Raw genomic sequence first — 10,658 nt, 5'->3', positions numbered from 1 at the left:
AGCAAACAGTCAAACTATCCCACCTCTTAACTGACACTGCTAACCTGGCCCCCCTTGAGCAATGACATCCTCTTAAGTGCTTTGGAATAGAGGAGCATTGAACTTTGGACATTTGTACACATTTGAATATTTTCCTTGTACTAAGTCAGCACTTCCTACTGTATTTTACATCAAGGAATAACCTGCATTAATCTATAGTGTTTTCTTATATACATTCTGTTAATTAGTAGTACATGTGTATAGACCTGTAGAAAGGGTTAATGAACACTGAGAGACATTTCTCACTGTGTATCTCTAATTTAAGAGATGCTAGTAATTTTCCACAGCTATTGCAGAAATAGTTTGAAGAAAAACAGACTTTTTTACTAGAAAACCATACATTTAGAATGACAGCTACTGTCTGAAAAGTTGTTTACCACTTTAGAAACTTTCTGCCATAGAATATTACGAGGACTCAATGTAAGTCTATGGGAGAATACTTTGTCATTGGTTATGCTGATAAAGAAGGTATATAAAGAGAACAAATCCCAGTCCCCAGCGCCTTGCAGTTAAGGAGCAAAGGAGAAAACTGACAGTCCACCTGAACAATTATAAGAAGAAGCAAAGACCTGGGTACTCTGGCATTGACCCTGGGCTAGTTTTTGGCCATGGTACCAGTCGTATGAGAAAGAGAGGGACAGGTTTCTTCAAATTCACTGCAGATACAGATTTTTTGGACTTACTTACAATTGGGGTGCACCATGCACCATCCCTTCTGTAGAGCAGTAACACATGGTGACACCTTTAATAACACCTTTGGTAAAATATCCTCCACTTGCTTATACTGTACAACACAATGGGGCTCATTTACTTACCCAATCCGCGGAGTTCCCCAAAAGTGCATTGTCTGACCGAAATGCACTCTGCTGCAATTCACTACGATCGTACGCCTGATATCCTGCATGTGTCACTTCTGACGGAGTTCACCTTCTTCTTCCGAGTGTATGTAAGTGCTTGATTTTGCGACACAATTCGAAATTTAAATCCCATGCTCAGTCCGAATCAGTCGGATTGTCCAACGGCACGCCCCCCTGATCTCTGTCGCATGAAAGCCAGCACAGCTGCGGCACAATCTGATCGCGTGCGACACAATCCCCAGTTAAATACCTGTTACAAATCCCGAAAATGTTGGAAAAAAACTACGTAAGTGTGGCCACAGACCCTTAGTAAATAATCCCCACTGGGTTTGCTTCTGGTAACTGTTAAGTGGATGTAGCCTAAAGGTAACACTGGAAGGAGAAACAAATGTAATGGGAAACTTATAAATTACCACTCAATGGCAGTGCAGAGCAGAAAAATCCACCGCTAAATTATCCCGTGTGAATGCTTCCCTACAAAGACAATTTTTCTACAACAAGACAAGGTAATGATTTGTTCTGCTTGATTAAAAAAAATATTTTGTGTTCCGCGTGCCCTAAAAATCTCACCCAAGGTTTAGGTTAAAAAAGATGTAAGCGAGACATGGCTGTAAATTGAAAGCCGCTGCCCTTTTTCCTTTGCCTGTATGTTTCATCTCTTTGAAGTCAATAGCTCAGTGTTCCCAGGTAGTGGAGCCTTCCTCCTCCGTTAATGACTTATCAGCAAGTTGGCAAACAGATTTTTTTTTTCCCTTCCTCCGCTTCTAGCGTCTACCTGGTGATATTCCGGTTTCAATTCATCCTTGGAAGAGACGCTGCAGAGGAGGATTTTTTTTTTTAGACATTTTTGGTTTGTTTTTTTTCAAGCTCAAATTGTTGTTTTTAGTAAGAAAAGACAATATCACAAGCTGCATGTCGTTTGATGGTTTTCTCTGCGGCAGGGGGCAGTGGGGCAGATACAGACACACAGCGATCAGTCTGGCCCCCTGCTAGGAGGAGATGCCAATGCCACATTACACAAAGAAATAGTTATTATTTTTCCAGCTTTCCATTCCCATTAGAGACGCTGATTTCAGATAAAAAAAAAAACCAAAAGTACATTTGCTGAGACACAGAGCTCAGGACATTGTGTGTCTTCAGCTTCACTTAAAAGTAAATCTGTCCCTGATTGAGGCTTTTATCTGCTAGAATGTAACGTTAGGGCGAGGAAAGCCACCGTTTGCCTGTCTCTGCTATTGTCAGTATTGTGACCGGAGAAAAATACAATGAGCTCTGTAATGCAACAACAAAATGAGACTCACTCAACTATTTCCAGGCATCAGCAAAGAGCCAGGGAGGTGCGCTCAGCCGAGGGGGAGTAGTAGTACTGTGCCGCTTCCCCCATGATGGTTACCAGCTCGGAAATCAGGCTACAGATTGTATTTATCCAACTATTTACCTATGGCAATGGATTTTTTTTTATATGAATCAATTTGTACCTGCTTCTAAATATAAATGATTAAACAGCCACAAAGGTCAAATGCGACACTTGGCGCCGGCTGATGTTCGAGGTGCCGAGGGGAGATTCTAGAATGATTTGCGGCTTCTGCACTTACATTAAAAATGGCTCAGGAACCATTCTGTGCCGCAGGAAAAAAAAAAAAAAAGAATTACAACATTTCTGATGCAGAAATATAGAGAAGAGATGTAGGGAAAGAGATTATAGTGATAATACACACAGTGATGTCACAGTACAGGGATAATACACACAGTGATGTCACAGTACAGGGATAATACACAAAGTGATGTCACAGTACAGAGATGATATACACAGTTATGTCACAGTACAGGGATAATACACACAGTGATGTCACAGTACAGGGATAATACACACAGTTATGTCACAGTACAGGGATAATACACACAGTGATGTCACGCGACGGAAATCGGGGGGCGTGGCCGAACGAAAACCCGACGGATTTGGAAAAACCGCAGCATTTAAGAAAAAAAATGTGTTGCGGAAATTACACTTAACTTCACCAGGTATAGGCCGGTGAATTTCAGGGCATTCCAGCGCGCCCCCGGGGAACTTCAGCGCAGCAGCGCCACCTGGTGGACGGCGGAGGAACTACCTTAGTGAATCCCGTCCGGACCCGAATCCACCGCAGAGAACGCGCCGCTGGATCGCGAACGGACCGGGTAAGTAAATCTGCCCCATAGTGATGTCACAGTACAGAGAAAATATACACTGATGTCACAGTACAAGGATAATACACACAATGGGGCAGATTTACTTACCCGGTCCATTCGCGATTCAGCGGCGCGTTCTCTGCGGTGGATTCGGGTCTTCCGGTGATTCACTAAGGCAGTTCCTCTGACGTCCACCAGCTGTTGCTGCTCCGCCGAGGCCCACCGGAGTTCACAATCCTATACTTGGTGAAGGTAAGCACGTGCCCCGCGAAACTTTTTTTTTAAAAATGCGGCGGTTTCTCTGAGTCCGTTGGGTATTTTTTACGGCCACGCCCCCCCATTACCGGCGCGTGCATTGCCATTGCCGGTGGCGATGCGCCACAATCCGATCGCGTGCGCCAAAAACCCTGCAATACAGGGAAAATCGGCGCAAAACGGAAAAATTTGGTTAACCCGTCACAAAAACGCGTATCGGGCCCTTAGTGAATGACCCCCAGTGATATCATAGTACAGGGATAATACACAGAGTGATGTCATAATAGTGCTGGGATAATACAATGTGATAAGTAAATGTGTCCCATTCATGTCATGTTTAACACATAGGTGCACATTTACTAAGGGTCCGCGGATCGCGATTCTGTCAGGTTTCCCAAATTTTTCCTTTGTGCGCCAAATTGCCACTGTTTTTTGGCGCATGCAATCAGATTTTGGCGCATCATGCAACACAAATCGGGGGGCGTGGCCGTCGGACAACCTGACTGATTCGGACAAACCGCGGAATTTAAAATACAAATTGTGTCGCAAAATCAGCCCTCACATGCACCGGGAAGAAGGTGAACTCCGGCAGACCTCAGCGGGGGAAGAGACGGATGCAGGAAATCGGGCGCACGAACTATGTGAATCGCAGAAGATCCAAATCGCACAACGCACAACGGGGATCACGACGGGACCGGTAAGTAAATGAGTTGCATACAGTATACACTTATTAGTGTATTCTAATGTTATTCTACACTTGACATCCATTTTAAGAATTCTTCTCTACATTCTTACCCCTATCCTATTTTTGGTTTATACACACTTAAAGTGGTGCACACCGAGAGTGGTCTAGTGAGGATAGACTCATTTTAGGCTGTACATGTGCAATACAGACATAAAAGTCAACAAAATTGCATTATAAAAATAGTAATGCAGAAGACCATTCAGGATTCTCAGAGATTATTGATTTATAGCACTAGATCTATACATATGCAAATGACATTAGTTTGTGACCTTCCATCTCTGCTTCTAGTGGACATTGATCCAGTGAATATCTTCATAAAATTTGACGAATTGAGATTTCCATTGGATTATGTCATCTGCCATGTAAGTCTCAGAGGGGTTTTTACACCAATATTGTCCCTTGCTGTCTGATAATACTGAACAGAACTAAGGGATGGAGGTTTTGGATTATGGACTAAAGCCTAAAGCCATTAGTAATGTGCCATTTGTAACATGAGCAGTGTCAAATGAGATCCTGTCTCATATATAAGCTGAACTTGGGGGTCATGTGTATTGTACAAGGATAAAAATCCAAGAGATTTCTTCATCTTTATTTAAATGAGCACCTACATGTTTAGCATAGCTTAGCCCCTTAACTTAGTAGTGTAGTCCAGCATAGCCACCCAAAAAAATTGAATATTTACCCTCTGGCACTCCCTGCAGCTTCTTCATCTCTCCATGGCCCTTGCTTCTCATAGAAGACGAAGGCAGCATGATGTTACTGCTACAGGGGTCCTCTACACAAGCAGTGGGGACAATGACGTTATTGTGTAGTCAATGGCATACAGAAAGTGCAACTAGAGTTGGGGTCCAGAGCTACGCCCCTAATTCAGATGTCAGTGTGGCACCCTAGATGATCGCCCCTTTGTCCCTAGATGCAGATGCAAGGTCCAGTGCACCCACTCAAGTTTACTGCCAGCACCAACCACTTAAGCAATTCCCAGTAACTGGTACCACACCAAGGGTCACATTTAGAGATGAGCGAACATACTCGTCTGAGCTTGATGCTCGTTCGAGCATTAGCGTACTCGAAACTGCTCGTTGCTCGGACAAGTATTTCGCCCGCTCGAGAAAATGGCATCTCCCGCCGTTTTGCTTTTTGGCGGCTAGAAACAGAGCCAATCACAAGCCAGGAGACTCTGCACTCCACCCAGCATGACGTGGTACCTTTACACGTCGATAGCAGTGGTTGGCTGGCCAGATCAGGTGACCCTGGAATAGACTAGCCCCTGCCCGCGCTGCTCGGATCATTCTGTGTCTGGATGCCGCTAGGGAGAGAGCTGCTGCTGGTCAGGGAAAGCGTTAGGCTGCTCTATTAGAATAGTGTTAGGCAGGAGTGATTCTACAAGAACCCAACAGCCCTTCTTAGGGCTACAATAACGTTTTATTTTACTTTTTTTTGTTTGCTTGTGGCTGGGCTTGCTGGCACTAGTAGTGCAGCTAGTACCATATTTTTATAGCTCAAAGTCATATTGCAAAGCAGTGTGCTTTCACTGTAGGCTAGAAAATAGCCATAGGAGAACCCTAACGGCTTACTTAGGCCTACAATAGCGTTATATTTTCCTTTCTTTTGTTTGCTTGTGGCTGGGCTTGCTGGCATTAGTAGTGCAGCTAGTACCATATTGTGAGGAATTTGCAGGGAGACTTGCTACCGCTGTGTTTAGCTCTTAGTGACACGCATATCCACCTCAAACACCGAAGTGGGACAATTTATTAGGGGTTTGATTAGAATTAGGCAGAGTCTGGTGATTTTTTTTTTTTACCTTTATTTCTTTTTATACCTCAAAGTCATATTGCAAAGCAGTGTGCTTTCACTGTAGGCTAGAAAATAGCCATAGGAGAACCCTAATGGCTTACTTAGGCCTACAATAGCGTTATATTTTCCTTTCTTTTGTTTGCTTGTGGCTGGGCTTGCCGGCATTAGTAGTGCAGCTAGTACCATATTGTGAGGAATTTGCTGGGAGACTTGCGACCGTTGTGTTTAGCTCTTAGTGACACGCATATCCACCTCAAACACCGAAGGGGGACAATTTATTAGGGGTTTGATTAGAATTAGGCAGAGTCTGCTGATTTATATTTTTTTACCTTTATTTCTTTTTATAGCTCAAAGTCATCAGGCACAGCACAAAATCCAGTTGTGTGCTGTCAGTGTAGGTTAGAAACTAGCCATAGCAATAGGATAGCAACGTTTTGTTTAAAAAAAATAAATAAAAAACACACAAAAAAAAAAAAATTAAAGTTTACACTTTAATTTGTAAAATGTTTAACCCGAGGGCTAGGGGTAGAGGACGAGGGCGTGGACGTGGGCGTCCAACTACTGCAGGGGTCAGAGGCCGTGGTCCTGGGCGGGGTGAGACACCACCTGCTGATGAGGGAGCAGGGGAACGCCGCAGAGCTACACTCCCTAGGTTCATCATGCCTCAAGTTACTGGGACTCGTGGTAGAGCACTGTTGAGGCCAGAACAGTGCGAAGAGGTGATGTCGTGGATTGCGGACAATGCTTCTAGCCATTTGTCCACCAGTCAGTCTTCCACGCAGTCCACCCATGTCACCGAAATCAGCACTCCTCCAGCTCCTCCACCTCAGCCTCCTACCCCCCAGTCTGCCCCCTCCCAGCAAAATTTGGCATTTGAACCGGCATACTCTGAGGAACTGTTTTCTGGACCCTTCCCACAGTCACAAACCACTTGTCCGGTTGCTGCTGAGCAATTTTCCGATGCCCAGGTTTTCCACCAGTCGCAGTCTGTGGGTGATGATGACATTATTGACGTAGTGGAAGAAGTGTGTAAAGAGGTATCGGACGATGAGGGGACACGGTTGTCAGACAGTGGTGAAGTTGTTGTCAGGGCAGGAAGTCCGAGGGGGGAGCAGACTGAGGGATCGGAGGATGATGAGGTGACAGACCCAAGCTGGGTTGATAGGCCGGGTGAACACAGTGCTTCTGAGACGGAGGCGAGTCCTATAGCAGAACAGGTTGGAAGAGGCAGTGGTGGGGCCAGACGGAGAGGCAGGGCCAGAGCTGGTGCATCAGCGCCAAATGTTGCCCGTAGTCAAGCTCCCGTGGCGAGGGCTAGATTTTCAGAAGTCTGGAGGTTCTTTAAAGAAACACCGGATGACCGACGGACTGTGGTGTGCAACCTTTGCCAAACCAGGATCAGCAGGGGTTCCACCACTACTAGCTTAACTACCACCAGTATGCGCAGGCATATGAATGCTAAACACCCCACTCAATGGCACCAAGCCCGTTCACCTCCGGCCGGGCACACCACTGCTCCTTCCCCTGTGTCATCTGCTAGTCAGCCCCCTGCCCAGGACCGCGGCCCAAACACCTCCCGTGCGAAAACCCCATCTTCGCCTCCACGATCCTCCACAGCATCCACCAGCGTTCAGCTCTCCATACCCCAGAAGCTGGAGCGCAAAAGGAAGTATAGCGCAACCCACCCACACGCCCAAGCCCTCAACGTCCACATCTCCAAGTTGCTTAGCCTGGAGATGCTGCCCTATAGGCTGGTAGAGACCGAGGCCTTTCGAAACCTCATGGCGGCGGCCGCCCCTCGGTATTCGGTCCCCAGCCGCCACTACTTTTCCCGATGTGCCGTTCCAGCCCTGCACAAGCACGTGTCAGAGAACATCATCCGTGCCCTGATCAACGCCGTTTCTGACAAGGTCCACCTGACCACGGACACGTGGACAAGTGCTGCTGGGCAGGGCCACTATATATCGCTGACGGCACATTAAGTTAACTTGGTGGAGGCTGGGACCGAGTCTGACCCTGGGGCTGCTCATATACTGCCGACACCGAGGATTGCGGGGCCTACCTCGGTCCAGGTCTCAAAGGCCTACTATGCCTCCTCCTCCTCCCACCCCTCCTCCACCTCCTCCTCCGAACTACCATCCGTGGGCATGGCGCCATCAGTCGGTAGCTCTAGGCACAGCAGCAGTGCCGTCGCTCAAACTGCTGAGCCTAGGCGATAAAAGGCACACCGCCCAAGAGCTATTACAGGGCATCACGGCGCAGACTGATCTGTGGCTGGCACCGCTAAACCTGAAGCGAGGCATGGTTGTGTGTGACAACCGCCGTAATCTGGTGGCGGCTCTGCAACTCGGCAGACTGACACATGTGCCATGCCTGGCCCGTGTTTTAAATCTCATAGTTCAGCGTTTCCTCAAGACATACCCCAATCTGTCTGATTTGCTCACGAGTTGTGCGCATTTCAGGAAGTCCAGAACAGATGCTGCCACTCTCAGGGCAGCGCAGCGCCGCCTCCAACTGCCCGCTCACCGAGTGTTGCACGACGTGCCCACGAGGTGGAATTCAACATTAACCACGTTATCCAGAGTTTACCAGCAGCGCAGAGCGATTGTAGACTGCCAGGTGTCAACTTCCACCAGAACTGGTAGTCAGGTCAGTCAGCTTCCTCAAGTCTACAATGAGGAGTGGACGTGGATGTCTGATATCTGTCAGGTGCTGAGTAACTTTGAGGAGTCAACACAGATGGTCAGTGGCGATGCCGCCATCATCAGCCTCACCATCCCGCTGCTTGGCCTGTTGAAAAACTCTCTGGTCAGCATGAAGTCGGAAGCTTTGTGCTCGTCACAAGAGACGGGGAAAGAAGATTCCCTTGTTGATAGCCAAAGCACCCTTAGGTCTGTTTCTCAGCGCATATCGGAGGAGGTGGAGGAGGATGAGGAGGAAGAGGAGGAGAATGTTGGCGAGACAGAAGAGGAGACCATTGTTCAGGCCTTTACTGTTCAGCGTGTATGGGCAGAAGAAGAGGAGTTGGAGGAGTTGGAGGAGGAGGAAATGGGCAGTCAGGCCCGCGAGGGGAGTGAATTCTTGCGCGTTGGGACTCTGGCGCATATGGCAGATTTCATGCTAGGCTGCCTATCCCGTGACCCTCGCGTTCAAAGAATTTATTCCAGCACCGATTACTGGGTATTCACTCTCCTGGACCCATGGTACAAGCAAAATCTTTCCACTCTCATCCCTGGAGAGGAAAGGAGTGTGAGAATGCATGAATACCAGCAGGCCCTGGTGCACAAGCTGAAACAGTATTTCCCTTCTGACAGCGCTAGCGGCAGAGGGCGTACTTCTGCGGGACAAGTAGCGAGGGAGAATAGGCGAGCAGGCAGCTTTTCCAGCACTGGCAGGGGTACGCTTTACAAGGCCTTTGCCAGTTTTATGTCACCCCAGCAAGACACTGTCACCTGTCCCCAGTCTCGGCAGAGTAGGGCTGATCTTTACAGAAAGATAGTGAGGGAGTACGTAGCTGACCATACCATCGTCCTAAATGGTCACACAGCTCCCTACAACTACTGGGTTTCAAAGCTGGACATGTGGCACGAACTGGCGCTGTACGCCTTGGAGGTTCTTGCCTGCCCTGCCGCTAGCGTGTTGTCCGAGCGGGTTTTCAGTGCAGCTGGTGGCATCATCACCGATAAGCGTACACGCCTGTCGACTGACAGCGCTGACAGGCTGACGCTTATCAAGATGAATAAAGCCTGGATTTCTCCGGATTTTCATTCTCCACCAGTTGAAAGAAGCTCAACCTGAATAATGTATGCACTCCTCCTCCTCATTGTCCTCCTTCTCCTCCTCTTTGTACACTAAAGCATAGGAAACTGGCTATTTTTTGCCAGGGCCAACTGGCTCTAGCTATAGTACTCTATGTATTTAATTTTTCTGGAAGGCCACCTACCCGGACCTCTGTTTTAAGCAATTTTTGGGAGTGCCACATACAGGCACTCAATCTATTTAATTTCTCTGGAGGACCACCTACCTGCTCCTCTGGTTTGAAAACTTTTTTGGACTGCCACATACAGGCACTCAATTTATTTAATTTTTCTGGAGGACCACCTACCTGCTCCTCTGGTTTGAAAACTTTTTTGGACTGCCACATACAGGCACTCAATTTATTTATTTTTTCTGGAGGACCACCTACCTGCTCCTCTGGTTTGAAAACTTTTTTGGACTGCCACATACAGGCACTCAATTTATTTAATTTTTCTGGAGGACCACCTACCTGCTCCTCTGGTTTGAAAACTTTTTTGGACTGCCACATACAGGCACTCAATTTATTTAATTTTTCTGGAGGACCACCTACCTGCTCCTCTGGTTTGAAAACTTTTTTGGACTGCCACATACAGGCACTATCCAAATTAAATTGTCTCCATAGCAGCCTCCACATGTCGTCTTTTTAGCTGGCTCCACACGTTGTCTCCATTGCTACCTCCACACGTCATCGCCATAGCTGCCTCCAAAAGTCGTCCATATAACTGCCTCCATACATGGTCTCCTTATCAAACAAACTGTGTCAGGCAGAATTTTGGGTTGTTTTCATGGCTTCCACATCAAACTTGTTAACGTTGGCGCCACCCTGCTGTGTAATCCACAAAATATACTGGCAAACTTTTATCATTTACCGATATTATTTCAGCGCTTCTTGCGCATCTGTTTACATTCCCCTCACCCGCCATGTCCCAAACTTATAAGAACGCTACTACACTTGATCTTATACAAAAGGTTCTAAGAAGTGCTGTTTGGGGAGTAGCCTA

The sequence above is a fragment of the Engystomops pustulosus genome, chromosome 6 (assembly GCF_040894005.1).
Source record: "Engystomops pustulosus chromosome 6, aEngPut4.maternal, whole genome shotgun sequence".
Taxonomy (NCBI): Eukaryota; Metazoa; Chordata; class Amphibia; order Anura; family Leptodactylidae; genus Engystomops; species Engystomops pustulosus.
Note: the sequence above shows the minus strand (reverse complement) of the source record.